Below are 15,171 nucleotides of genomic sequence, written 5' to 3'. Positions count from 1 at the left end.
TGTCTCCCCCTTAGTGCTCCTGCTCCAGGTGTCTTCCCCCTTAGTGCTCCTGCTCCAGGTGTCTCCCCCTTAGTGCCCCTGCTCCAGGTGTCTCCCCTCAGTTTATCTGCTCCGGGTGTCCACACTGCTCATTGCCCCTGCTCCAGGTGTCTCCCCCCTTAGTGCCCCTGCTCCAGGTGTCTCCCCCTTAGTGCCCCTGCTCCAGGTGTCTTCCCCCTTAGTGCTCCTGCTCCAGGTGTCTTCCCCCTTAGTGCTCCTGCTCCAGGTGTCTTCCCCCTTAGTGCTCCTGCTCCAGGTGTCTCCCCCTTAGTGCCCCTGCTCCAGGTGTCTCCCCTCAGTTTATCTGCTCCGGGTGTCCACACTGCTCATTGCCCCTGCTCCAGGTGTCTCCCCCCTTAGTGCCCCTGCTCCAGGTGTCTCCCCCTTAGTGCCCCTGCTCCAGGTGTCTTCCCCCTTAGTGCTCCTGCTCCAGGTGTCTTCCCCGAGTGCTCCTGCTCCAGGTGTCTTCCCCCTTAGTGCTCCTGCTCCAGGTGTCTCCCCCTTATTGCCCCTGCTCCAGGTGTCTCCCCCCTTAGTGCCCCTGCTCCAGGTGTCTTCCCCCTTAGTGCCCCTGCTCCAGGTGTCTCCCCCCTTAGTGCTCCTGCTCCAGGTGTCTCCCCCTTAGTGCCCCTGCTCCAGGTGTCTCCCCCTTAGTGCCCCTGCTCCAGGTGTCTCCCCTCAGTTTATCTGCTCCGGGTGTCCACACTGCTCATTGCCCCTGCTCCACGTGTCTCCCCCCTTAGTGCCCCTGCTCCAGGTGTCTCCCCCTTAGTGCCCCTGCTCCAGGTGTCTTCCCCCTTAGTGCTCCTGCTCCAGGTGTCTCCCCCTTAGTGCCCCTGCTCCAGGTGTCTTCCCCCTTAGTGCTCCTGCTCCAGGTGTCTCCCCCTTAGTGCCCCTGCTCCAGGTGTCTCCCCCCCTTAGTGCTCCTGCTCCAGGTGTCTCCCCCTTATTGCCCCTGCTCCAGGTGTCTCCCCCCTTAGTGCCCCTGCTCCAGGTGTCCCCCCCTTAGTGCCCCTGCTCCAGGTGTCTCCCCCCTTAGTGCCCCTGCTCCAGGTGTCCCCCCCTTAGTGCCCCTGCTCCAGGTGTCTCCCCCCTTAGTGCTCCTGCTCCAGGTGTCTTCCCCCTTAGTGCTCCTGCTCCAGGTGTCTTCCCCCTTAGTGCTCCTGCTCCAGGTGTCCCCCCCTTAGTGCCCCTGCTCCAGGTGTCTCCCCCCTTAGTGCCCCTGCTCCAGGTGTCTCCCCCCTTAGTGCTCCTGCTCCAGGTGTCTCCCCCCTTAGTGCCCCTGCTCCAGGTGTCTCCCCCCTTAGTGCCCCTGCTCCAGGTGTCTCCCCCCTTAGTGCTCCTGCTCCAGGTGTCTCCCCCCTTAGTGCTCCTGCTCCAGGTGTCTCCCCCCTTAGTGCCCCTGCTCCAGGTGTCTCCCCCCTTATTGCCCCTGCTCCAGGTGTCTCCCCCCTTAGTGCTCCTGCTCCAGGTGTCTCCCCCCTTATTGCCCCTGCTCCAGGTGTCTTCCCCCTTATTGCCCCTGCTCCAGGTGTCTCCCCCCTTATTGCCCCTGCTCCAGGTGTCTCCCCCCTTAGTGCCCCTGCTCCAGGTGTCTCCCCCCTTAGTGCTCCTGCTCCAGGTGTCTCCCCCCTTAGTGCCCCTGCTCCAGGTGTCTCCCCCCTTAGTGCCCCTGCTCCAGGTGTCTTCCCCCTTAGTGCCCCTGCTCCAGGTGTCTCCCCCTTAGTGCCCCTGCTCCAGGTGTCTTCCCCCTTAGTGCTCCTGCTCCAGGTGTCTCCCCCTTATTGCCCCTGCTCCAGGTGTCTCCCCCCTTATTGCCCCTGCTCCAGGTGTCTTCCCCCTTATTGCCCCTGCTCCAGGTGTCTCCCCCCTTATTGCCCCTGCTCCAGGTGTCTCCCCCCTTAGTGCTCCTGCTCCAGGTGTCTCCCCCCTTAGTGCCCCTGCTCCAGGTGTCTTCCCCCTTATTGCCCCTGCTCCAGGTGTCTTCCCCCTTAGTGCCCCTGCTCCAGGTGTCTCCCCCTTAGTGCCCCTGCTCCAGGTGTCTCCCCCTTAGTGCCCCTGCTCCAGGTGTCTTCCCCCTTAGTCCTCCTGCTCCAGGTGTCCCCCCCTTAGTGCCCCTGCTCCAGGTGTCTCCCCCCTTAGTGCCCCTGCTCCAGGTGTCCCCCCCTTAGTGCTCCTGCTCCAGGTGTCTCCCCCTTAGTGCCCCTGCTCCAGGTGTCTCCCCCCTTAGTGCTCCTGCTCCAGGTGTCTCCCCCTTAGTGCCCCTGCTCCAGGTGTCTCCCCCCTTAGTGCTCCTGCTCCAGGTGTCTTCCCCCTTAGTGCCCCTGCTCCAGGTGTCCCCCCCTTAGTGCCCCTGCTCCAGGTGTCTCCCCCCTTAGTGCTCCTGCTCCAGGTGTCTTCCCCCTTAGTGCCCCTGCTCCAGGTGTCCCCCCCTTAGTGCCCCTGCTCCAGGTGTCTCCCCCCTTAGTGCTCCTGCTCCAGGTGTCTTCCCCCTTAGTGCTCCTGCTCCAGGTGTCTCCCCCCTTAGTGCTCCTGCTCCAGGTGTCCCTCCCTTAGTGCCCCTGCTCCAGGTGTCTCCCCCCTTAGTGCTCCTGCTCCAGGTGTCTCCCCCCTTAGTGCTCCTGCTCCAGGTGTCTCCCCCCTTAGTGCCCCTGCTCCAGGTGTCTCCCCCTTAGTGCCCCTGCTCCAGGTGTCTCCCCCCTTAGTGCCCCTGCTCCAGGTGTCTCCCCCTTAGTGCCCCTGCTCCAGGTGTCTCCCCCTTATTGCCCCTGCTCCAGGTGTCTCCCCCTTATTGCCCCTGCTCCAAATGTCCCCCCCTTAGTGCTCCTGCTCCAGGTGTCTCCCCCTTAGTGCCCCTGCTCCAGGTGTCTCCCCCTTAGTGCCCCTGCTCCAGGTGTCTCCCCCCTTAGTGCCCCTGCTCCAGGTGTCTCCCCCTTAGTGCCCCTGCTCCAGGTGTCTCCCCCTTATTGCCCCTGCTCCAGGTGTCTCCCCCTTAGTGCCCCTGCTCCAGGTGTCTCCCCCCTTAGTGCCCCTGCTCCAGGTGTCTCCCCCCTTAGTGCTCCTGCTCCAGGTGTCTCCCCCCTTAGTGCTCCTGCTCCAGGTGTCTCCCCCCTTAGTGCCCCTGCTCCAGGTGTCTCCCCCTTAGTGCCCCTGCTCCAGGTGTCTCCCCCCTTAGTGCCCCTGCTCCAGGTGTCTCCCCCTTAGTGCCCCTGCTCCAGGTGTCTCCCCCTTATTGCCCCTGCTCCAGGTGTCTCCCCCTTATTGCCCCTGCTCCAGGTGTCCCCCCCTTAGTGCCCCTGCTCCAGGTGTCTCCCCCTTAGTGCCCCTGCTCCAGGTGTCTCCCCCTTAGTGCCCCTGCTCCAGGTGTCTCCCCCCTTAGTGCCCCTGCTCCAGGTGTCTCCCCCTTAGTGCCCCTGCTCCAGGTGTCTCCCCCTTATTGCCCCTGCTCCAGGTGTCTCCCCCTTAGTGCTCCTGCTCCAGGTGTCCCCCCCTTAGTGCCCCTGCTCCAGGTGTCCCCCCCTTAGTGCCCCTGCTCCAGGTGTCCCCCCCTTAGTGCCCCTGCTCCAGGTGTCTCCCCCTTAGTGCTCCTGCTCCAGGTGTCTCCCCCCTTAGTGCTCCTGCTCCAGGTGTCTCCCCCTTAGTGCTCCTGCTCCAGGTGTCTCCCCCCTTAGTGCCCCTGCTCCAGGTGTCTCCCCCCTTAGTGCCCCTGCTCCAGGTGTCTCCCCCTTAGTGCTCCTGCTCCAGGTGTCTCCCCCCTTAGTGCCCCTGCTCCAGGTGTCTCCCCCTTAGTGCTCCTGCTCCAGGTGTCTCCCCCTTAGTGCCCCTGCTCCAGGTGTCTCCCCCCTTAGTGCCCCTGCTCCAGGTGTCTCCCCCTTATTGCCCCTGCTCCAGGTGTCTCCCCCTTAGTGCTCCTGCTCCAGGTGTCTCCCCCTTAGTGCCCCTGCTCCAGGTGTCTCCCCCCTTAGTGCCCCTGCTCCAGGTGTCTCCCCCTTATTGCCCCTGCTCCAGGTGTCTCCCCCTTAGTGCCCCTGCTCCAGGTGTCTCCCCCTTAGTGCCCCTGCTCCAGGTGTCTCCCCCTTAGTGCCCCTGCTCCAGGTGTCTCCCCCCTTAGTGCCCCTGCTCCAGGTGTCTCCCCTCAGTTTATCTGCACACTGCTCATTACCCCTGCTCCAGGTATTATTATAACACAACACAGACGAGATCAGGACAAGTTCCTTTTACAGCATAAGTTTGCTTTCTTTACGGCACAGTGACCTCACCAGCCTCCTCACCCGCTGGACACAGAGAAACGTTCGTCATCACCATGACAGCGCAGGATGCGGCCGCCAGAGGGAGCTGTGGGCCCAGAGCGTGTGTTATCTCTCAAGGAGCGCGTGCACGCAGCGGGGCGGGAACAACAGAGCGGCGCCGAACACAGTGAGGGGCGGAGCCATCAGAACGGAATCTCGCGAGAGTAGGCAGCTAGGCGGTGCGTTCTCCTCCAAGGCAGCGGTGTACAGTACGAGGCGGAGACACCGGGCGGCGGTAAGAGGGGAACCGGGGGGACACAGAGAGGAGGAGGAAGGTGGGACACTGGCGAGCGGTCACCGGGTTACTCAGCGCTGACGCACAACGAGCGGCGACCTCCTGCCCTGTGTGTGTGTATATATATGTATACTGCCCTCCTGTATAGTGTACTGACCATATATACCGTATACTGTCATAGATCACATCCCTCCTTATATATTATATCCCCTGTGTGTGTATACTGCCCTCCTGTATAGTGTGCTGACCATATATACCATATACTGTGTCATATATCACATCCCTCCTTATATATTATATCCCTTGTGTGTGTATACTGCCCTCCTGTATAGTGTGCTGACCATATATACCATATACTGTGTCATATATCACATCCCTCCTTATATATTATATCCCCTGTGTGTGTATACTGCCCTCCTGTATAGTGTGCTGACCATATATACCATATACTGTGTCATATATCACATCCCTCCTTATATATTATATCCCTTGTGTGTGTATACTGCCCTCCTGTATAGTGTGCTGACCATATATACCATATACTGTGTCATAGATCACATCCCTCCTTATATATTATATCCCTTGTGTGTGTATACTACCCTCCTGTATAGTGTGCTGACCATATATACCATATACTGTGTGATAGATCACATCCCTCCTTATATATTATATCCCCTGTGTGTGTATACTGCCCTCCTGTATAGTGTGCTGACCATATATACCATATACTGTGTCATAGATCACATCCCTCCTTATATATTATATCCCCTGTGTGTGTGTACTGCCCTCCTGTATAGTGTGCTGACCATATATACCATATACTGTGTCATATATCACATCCCTCCTTATATATTATATCCCCTGTGTGTGTGTACTGCCCTCCTGTATAGTGTACTGACCATATATACCATATACTGTGTGATAGATCACATCCCTCCTTATATATTATATCCCCTGTGTGTGTATACTGCCCTCCTGTATAGTGTGCTGACCATATATACCATATACTGTGTCATATATCACATCCCTCCTTATATATTATATCCCTTGTGTGTGTATACTACCCTCCTGTATAGTGTGCTGACCATATATACCATATACTGTGTCATATATCACATCCCTCCTTATATATTATATCCCTTGTGTGTGTATACTGCCCTCCTGTATAGTGTGCTGACCATATATACCATATACTGTGTCATATATCACATCCCTCCTTATATATTATATCCCTTGTGTGTGTATACTACCCTCCTGTATAGTGTGCTGACCATATATACCATATACTGTCATATATCACATCCCTCCTTATATATTATATCCCCTGTGTGTGTATACTGCCCTCCTGTATAGTGTGCTGACCATATATACCATATACTGTGTCATATATCACATCCCTCCTTATATATTATATCCCCTGTGTGTGTGTACTGCCCTCCTGTATAGTGTACTGACCATATATACCATATACTGTGTGATAGATCACATCCCTCCTTATATATTATATCCCCTGTGTGTGTGTACTGCCCTCCTGTATAGTGTGCTGACCATATATACCATATACTGTCATATATCACATCCCTCCTTATATATTATATCCCCTGTGTGTGTATACTGCCCTCCTGTATAGTGTGCTGACCATATATACCATATACTGTCATATATCACATCCCTCCTTATATATTATATTATATCCCTTGTGTGTGTATACTGCCCTCCTGTATAGTGTGCTGACCATATATACCATATACTGTGTCATATATCACATCCCTCCTTATATATTATATCCCTTGTGTGTGTGTGTGTACTGCCCTCCTGTATAGTGTGCTGACCATATATACCATATACTGTGTCATATATCACATCCCTCCTTATATATTATATCCCCTGTGTGTGTGTATACTGCCCTCCTGTATAGTGTGCTGACCATATATACCATATACTGTGGCATATATCACATCCCTCCTTATATATTATATCCCTTGTGTGTGTATACTGCCCTCCTGTATAGTGTGCTGACCATATATACCATATACTGTGTCATATATCACATCCCTCCTTATATATTATATCCCTTGTGTGTGTATACTACCCTCCTGTATAGTGTGCTGACCATATATACCATATACTGTCATATATCACATCCCTCCTTATATATTATATCCCTTGTGTGTGTATACTACCCTCCTGTATAGTGTGCTGACCATATATACCATATACTGTCATATATCACATCCCTCCTTATATATTATATCCCTTGTGTGTGTATACTGCCCTCCTGTATAGTGTGCTGACCATATATACCATATACTGTGTGATAGATCACATCCCTCCTTATATATTATATCCCTTGTGTGTGTATACTACCCTCCTGTATAGTGTGCTGACCATATATACCATATACTGTCATATATCACATCCCTCCTTATATATTATATCCCCTGTGTGTGTATACTGCCCTCCTGTATAGTGTGCTGACCATATATACCATATACTGTGTCATATATCACATCCCTCCTTATATATTATATCCCTTGTGTGTGTGTGTACTGCCCTCCTGTATAGTGTGCTGACCATATATACCATATACTGTGTGATAGATCACATCCCTCCTTATATATTATATCCCCTGTGTGTGTATACTGCCCTCCTGTATAGTGTGCTGACCATATATACCATATACTGTGTCATATATCACATCCCTCCTTATATATTATATCCCCTGTGTGTGTATACTGCCCTCCTGTATAGTGTGCTGACCATATATACCATATACTGTGTCATATATCACATCCCTCCTTATATATTATATCCCTTGTGTGTGTATACTACCCTCCTGTATAGTGTGCTGACCATATATACCATATACTGTCATATATCACATCCCTCCTTATATATTATATCCCCTGTGTGTGTATACTGCCCTCCTGTATAGTGTGCTGACCATATATACCATATACTGTCATATATCACATCCCTCCTTATATATTATATCCTCTGTGTTATGTATCACATCCCTCCTTATATATTATATCCCTTGTGTGTGTATACTGCCCTCCTGTATAGTGTACTGACCATATATACCATATACTGTGTCATATATCACATCCCTCCTTATATATTATATCCCTTGTGTGTGTATACTACCCTCCTGTATAGTGTGCTGACCATATATACCATATACTGTCATATATCACATCCCTCCTTATATATTATATCCCCTGTGTGTATACTGCCCTCCTGTATAGTGTGCTGACCATATATACCATATACTGTCATATATCACATCCCTCCTTATATATTATATCCTCTGTCATATATCACATCCCTCCTTATATATTATATCCCCTGTGTTATATATCACATCCCTCCTTATATATTATATCCCCTGTGTCATAGATCACATCCCTCCTTATATATTATATCCCCTGTTTCATATATCCCTCCTTATATATTATATCCCCTGTTTCATATATCCCTCCTTATATATTATATCCTCTGTGTCATAGATCACATCCCTCCTTAACCCCTTCAAGACCCAGCCTATTTTGACCTTAAAGACCTTGCCGTTTTTTGCAATTCTGACCAGTGTCCCTTTATGAGGTAATAACTCAGGAACGCTTCAACGGATCCTAGCGGTTCTGAGATTGTTTTTTCGTGACATATTGGGCTTCATGTTAGTGGTAAATTTAGGTCAATAAATTCTGCGTTTATTTGTGATAAACACGGAAATTTGGCGAAAATTTTGAAAATTTCGCAATTTTCACATTTTGAATTTTTATTCTGTTAAACCAGAGAGATATGTGACACAAAATAGTTAATAAATAACATTTCCCACATGTTTACTTTACATCAGCACAATTTTGGAAACAAAATTTTTTTTTGTTAGGAAGTTATAAGGGTTAAAATTCGACCAGCGATTTGTCATTTTTACAACGAAATTTACAAAACCATTTTTTTTAGGGACCACCTCACATTTGAAGTCAGTTTGAGGGGTCTATATGGCTGAAAATACCCAAAAGTGACACCATTCTAAAAACTGCACCCCTCAAGGTACTCAAAACCACATTCAAGAAGTTTATTAACCCTTCAGGTGCTTCACAGCAGCAGAAGCAACATGGAAGGAAAAAATGAACATTTAACTTTTTAGTCACAAAAATTATCTTTTAGCAACAATTTTTTTATTTTCCCAATGGTAAAAGGAGAAACTGAACCATGAAAGTTGTTGTCCAATTTGTCCTGAGTACGCTGATACCTCATATGTGGGGGTAAACCACTGTTTTGGCGCATGGCAGGGCTTGGAAGGGAAGGAGCGCCATTTGACTTTTTGAATCAAAAATTGGCTCCACTCTTTAGCGGACACCATGTCACGTTTGGAGAGCCCCCGTGTGCCTAAAAATTGGAGCTCCCCCACAAGTGACCCCATTTTGGAAACTAGACGCCCCAAGGAACTTATCTAGATGCATAGTGAGCACTTTGAACCCCCAGGTGCTTCACAAATTGATCCGTAAAAATGAAAAAGTACTTTTTTTTCACAAAAAAATTCTTTTAGCCTCAATTTTTTCATTTTCACGTGGGCAACAGGATAAAATGGATCCTAAAATGAGTTGGGCAATTTCTCCTGAGTACACCAATACCTCACATGTGGAGGTAAACCACTGTTTGGGCACATGGTAAGGCTCGGAAGGGAAGGAGCGCCATTTGACTTTTTGAATGAAAAATTATTTCCATCGTTAGCGGACACCATGTCGCGTTTGGATAGCTCCTGTGTGCCTAAACATTGGCGCTCCCCCACAAGTGACCCCATTTTGGAAACTAGACCCCCCAAGGAACTAATTTAGATGCCTAGTGAGCACTTTAAACCCTCAGGTGCTTCACAAATTGATCTGTAAAAATGAAAAAGTAATTTTTTTTCACAAAAAAATTCTTTTCGCCTCAATTTTTTCATTTTCACATGGGCAGTAGGATAAAATGGATCATAAAATTTGTTGGGCAATTTCTCCCGAGTACGCCGATACCTCATATGTGGGGGTAAACCACTGTTTGGGCACTCGGCAGGGCTCGGAAGAGAAGGCGCGCCATTTGACTTTTTGAATGGAAAATTAGCTCCAATTGTTAGCGGACACCATGTCGCGTTTGGAGAGCCCCTGTGTGCCTAAACATTGGAGCTCCTGCACAAGTGACCCCATTTTGGAAACTAGACCCCCCAAGGAACTTATCTAGATGCATATTGAGCACTTTAAACCCCCAGGTGCTTCACAGAAGTTTATAACGCAGAGCCATGAAAATAAAAAATAATTTTTCTTTCCTCAAAAATGATTTTTTAGCCTGGAATTTCCTATTTTGCCAAGGATAATAGGAGAAATTGGACCGCAAATATTGTTGTCCAGTTTGTCCTGAGTACGCTGATACCCCATATGTGGGGGTAAACCACTGTTTGGGCGCACGGCAGGGCTCGGAAGGGATGGCACGCCATTTGGCTTTTTAAATGGAAAATTAGCTCCAATCATTAGCGGACACCATGTCACGTTTGGAGAGCCCCTGTGTGCCTAAACATTGGAGATCCCCCAGAAATGACACCATTTTAGAAACTAGACCCCCAAAGGAACTAATCTAGATGTGTGGTGAGGACTTTGAACCCCCAAGTGCTTCACAGAAGTTTATAACGCAGAGCCATGAAAATAAAAAAAAAAATTATTTTCTCAAAAATGATCTTTTAGCCTGCAATTTTTTATTTTCCCAAGGGTAACAGGAGAAATTTGACCCCAAAAGTTGTTTTCCAGTTTCTCCTGAGTACGCTGATACCCCATATGTGGGGGTAAACTACTGTTTGGGCACATGCCGGGGCTCGGAAGTGAAGTAGTGACGTTTTGAAATGCAGACTTTGATGGAATGCTCTGTGGGCGTCACGTTGCGTTTGCAGAGCCCCTGATGTGGCTTAACAGTAGAAACCCCCCACAAGTGACCCCATTTTGGAAACTAGACCCCCAAAGGAACTTATCTAGATGTGTGGTGAGCACTTTGAACCCCCAAGTGCTTCATAGAAGTTTATAATGCAGAGCCGTGAAAATAATAAATACGTTTTCTTTCCTCAAAAATAATTATTTAGCCCAGAATTTTTTAATTTTCCCAAGGGTAACAGGAGAAATTTGACCCCAATATTTGTTGTCCAGTTTCTCCTGAGTACGGTGATACCCCATATGTGGGGGTAAACTACTGTTTGGGCACATGCCGGGGCTTGGAATTGAAGTAGTGACGTTTTGAAATGCAGACTTTGATGGAATGCTCTGCGGGCGTCACGTTGCGTTTGCAGAGCCCCTGATGTGCCTAAACAGTAGAAACCCCCCACAAGTGACCCCATTTTGGAAACTAGACCCTGAAAGGAACTTATCTAGATGTGTGATGAGCACTTTGAACCCCCAAGTGCTTCATAGAAGTTTATAATGCAGAGCCGTGAAAATAATAAATACGTTTTCTTTCCTCAAAAATAATTATTTAGCCCAGAATATTTTATTTTCCCAAGGGTTACAGGAGAAATTGGACCCCAAAAGTTGTTGACCAGTTTCTCCTGAGTACGCTGATACCCCATATGTGGGGGTAAACCACTGTTTGGGCACACGTCGGGGCTCAGAAGGGAAGTAGTCACTTTTGAAATGCAGACTTTGATGGAATGGTCTGCGGGTGTCACGTTGCGTTTGCAGAGCCCCTGGTGTGCCTAAACAGTAGAAACCCCCCACAAGTGACCCCATTTTAGAAACTAGACCCCCCAAGGAACTTATCTAGATATGTGGTGAGCACTTTGAACCTCCAAGTGCTTCACAGACGTTTACAACGCAGAGCCGTGAAAATAAAAAATCATTTTTCTTTCCTCAAAAATTATGTTTTAGCAAGCATTTTTTTATTTTCACAAGGGTAACAGGAGAAATTGGACCCCAGTAATTGTTGCGCAGTTTGTCCTGAGTATGCTGGTACCCCATATGTGGGGGTAAACCACTGTTTGGGCACACGTCAGGGCTCGGAAGTGAGGGAGCACCATTTGACTTTTTGAATACGAGATTGGCTGGAATCAATGGTGGCGCCATGTTGCGTTTGGAGACCCCTGATGTGCCTAAACAGTGGTAACCCCTCAATTCTACCTCCAACACTAACCCCAACACACCCCTAACCCTAATCCCAACTGTAGCCATAACCCTAATCACAACCCTAACCCCAACACACCCCTAACCACAACACTAACCCCAACACACCCCTAACCCTAACCACAACCCTAATTCCAACCCTAACCCTAAGGCTATGTGCCCACGTTGCGGATTCGTGTGAGATATTTCCGCACCATTTTTGAAAAATCTGCGGGTAAAAGGCACTGCGTTTTACCTGCGGATTTTCCGCGGATTTCCAGTGTTTTTTGTGCGGATTTCACCTGCGGATTCCTATTGAGGAACAGGTGTAAAACGCTGCGGAATCCGCACAAAGAATTGACATGCTGCGGAAAATACAACGCAGCGTTCCCGCGCGGTATTTTCCGCACCATGGGCACAGCGGATTTGGTTTTTCATATGTTTACATGGTACTGTAAACCTGATGGAACACTGCTGCGAATCCGCAGCCAAATCCGCACCGTGTGCACATAGCCTAATTCTAAAGGTATGTGCACACGCTGCGGAAAACGCTGCGGATCCGCAGCAGTTTCCCATGAGTGTACAGTTCAATGTAAACCTACGGGAAACAAAAATCGCTGTACACATGCTGCGGAAAAACTGCACGGAAACGCAGCGGTTTACATTCCGCAGCATGTCACTTCTTTGTGCGGATTCCGCAGCGGTTTTACAACTGCTCCAATAGAAAATCGCAATTGTAAAACCGCAGTGAAATGCGCAGAAAAAAACGCGGTAAATCCGCCATAAATCCGCAGCGGTTTAGCACTGCGGATTTATCAAATCCGCAGCGGAAAAATCCGCAGAGGACCAGAATACGTGTGCACATTCCTAACCCTAACCCTAGCCCTAACCCTAGCCCTAACCCTAACCCTACCCCTAACCCTAACCCTACCCCTACCCCTAACCCTAACCCTACCCCTAACCCTAACCCTAACCCTACCCCTACCCCTAACCCTAACCCTAACCCTATTCTAACATTAGTGGGAAAAAAAAAATTTCTTTATTTTTTTATTGTCCCTACCTATGGGGGTGACAAAGGGGGGGGGTCATTTATTATTTTTTTTATTTTGATCACTGAGATAGATTATATCTCAGTGATCAAAATGCACTTTGGAACGAATCTGCCGGCCGGCAGATTCGGCGGGCGCACTGCGCATGCGCCCGCCATTTTGGAAGATGGCGGCGCCCGGGAGAAGACGGACGGGACCCCGGCTGGATCGGTAAGTATGATAGGGTGGGGGGGGACCACGGGGGGGGGATCGGAGCACGGGGGGGGGAATCGGAGCGCGGGAGGGGTGGAACGGAGCGCGGGGGGCGTGGAACGGAGCACGGGGGGGCTGGAACGGAGCACGGGGGGGTGGAACGGAGCACGGGGGGGGGTGGATCGGAGTGCAGGGGGGGTGATTGGAGCACGGGGGGGTGATTGGAGCACGGGGCGAGCGGACACGAGCACGGGGGGGAGCGGAGCACAGGGCGGAGGGGAGCCGGAGCAGTGTACCGGCCAGATCGGGGGGGGTGGGGGGGTGATCGGAGGGGTGGGGTGGGGGCACACTAGTATTTCCAGCCATGGCCGATGATATTTCAGCATCGGCCATGGCTGGATTGTAATATTTCACCCGTTATAATGGGTGAAATATTACAAATCGCTCTGATTGGCAGTTTCACTTTCAACAGCCAATCAGAGCGATCGTAGCCACGAGGGGGTGAAGCCACCCCCCCTGGGCTAAACTACCACTCCCCCTGTCCCTGCAGATCGGGTGAAATGGGAGTTAACCCTTTCACCCGGCCTGCAGGGACGCGATCTTTCCATGACGCCGCATAGGCGTCATGGGTCGGAATGGCACCGACTTTCATGACGCCTACGTGGCGTCATGGGTCGGGAAGGGGTTAAATATTACTAGATTGTGGCCTGATTCTAATGCAATCAGAGACGCGGGATTTCCATTATGACATCATCGTCGCCATGCTGTACCCGTCGCTGATTGGTCGAGGCCGCCAGAGACGCGGGATTTCCAGGACAGACAGACAGAAAAACCCTTAGACAATTATATATATAGATATCCTCTTGTCACATCCCTCCTTATATATTATATCCCGTGTCATATATCACATCCCTCCATATATATTGTATCCCCTGTGCATATATCACATCCGCCTCCTTATATAATATATCCCCTGTCATATATCACATCCCTCCTTATATATTATATCCCCTGTGTCATATATCACACCCCTCCTTATATAGTAGATATCCCGTGTCATAGATCACATCCCTCCATATATATTATATCCCCTGTGTTATATAACAAATCCCTCCTTATATATTATATCCCCTGTGTCATAGATCACATCCCTCCTTAGGCCGCCGTCACACATGCGAGTTTTACGGACGTAAGAGCGCAGAATCTACTTCCGTAAAACTCGCAAAAAATACGGCACAATTATTCTCTATGCCCCTGCTCCTATTTGCCGTATTTTACTGATCAGTATTATACGGCTTTCTACGGCCGTACAAAATCGCAGCATGCTGCGTTTGTCACCGTACTGCGCAAGAAATACGCCAATGAAAGTCTATGGAAGCGTGAAAAATACGGATTACACACGGACAAGCAGTGTGACTTGCGAGAAATACGCAGCGCTGTTAGAGAGAAAAGCCGGTAATTCAGTGCGGTGTACAGTAAAATCACACTGACAGCTTACAATAGAATAGGTAGAATAAATGTGTACACATAGAATAGGTATATATATATATATATATATATATATATATATATATGTCAGTGAGACACATATATGTATATATATATTAATATTTATTCCAGCGCTATACAGCTTGAAAGCCGGTAATTCAATTACCGGCTTTTTCCTTCTCCTTCCTAAAACCCGACATGATTTGAGACATGGTTTACATACAGTAAACCATGTCTTCTCTCCATTTTTTTTGCAGATTCCACACTACTAATGTCAGTAGTGTGTATCTGCAAAATTTGGCCGTTCTAGCTCTTAAAATAAAGGGTTAACTGGCGGAAAAAATTGGCGTGGGCTCCCGCGCAATTTTCTCCGCCAGAGTAGTAAAGCCAGTGACTGAGGGCAGATATTAATAGCCTGGAGAGGGTCCACGGTTATTGGCCCCCCCCTGGCTAAAAATATCTGCCCCCAGCCACCCCAGAACAGGCACATCTGGAAGATGCGCCTATTCTGGCACTTGGCCACTCTCTTCCCATTCCCGTGTAGCGGTGGGATATGGGGTAATGAAGGGTTAATGCCACCTTGCTATTGTAAGGTGACATTAAGCCTAATTAATAATGGAGAGGCGTCAATTATGACACCTATCCATTATTAATCCAATTGTAGTGAAGGGTTAAATAAAACACAAACACATTCTTTAAAATTATTTTAATGAAATAAAAACAATGGTTGTTGTAGTATTTTATTCAACGCCCAATCCAGT

At 49.1% G+C, this 15,171-nt stretch overlaps 1 protein-coding gene across 1 annotated transcript in view; it reads left to right on the top strand.

Annotated features, from left to right (window-relative positions):
- Positions 1–4,466: 4,466 nt before the first annotated feature.
- EXTL3 (exostosin like glycosyltransferase 3) overlaps positions 4,467–15,171 on the top strand; it is a 61,248-nt gene continuing 50,543 nt past the window's right edge. The window contains exon 1 of the mRNA XM_069728393.1: positions 4,467–4,563. The gene's annotated coding sequence lies outside the window, so the exon portion shown is untranslated. The remainder of the gene's footprint in view (positions 4,564–15,171) is intronic.

The sequence above is a fragment of the Ranitomeya imitator genome, chromosome 5, assembly GCF_032444005.1.
Source record: "Ranitomeya imitator isolate aRanImi1 chromosome 5, aRanImi1.pri, whole genome shotgun sequence".
Taxonomy (NCBI): domain Eukaryota; kingdom Metazoa; phylum Chordata; class Amphibia; order Anura; family Dendrobatidae; genus Ranitomeya; species Ranitomeya imitator.
The sequence above is the reverse complement of the archived record's forward strand: the minus strand, read 5'-3'. Positions and strand labels throughout refer to the sequence as shown.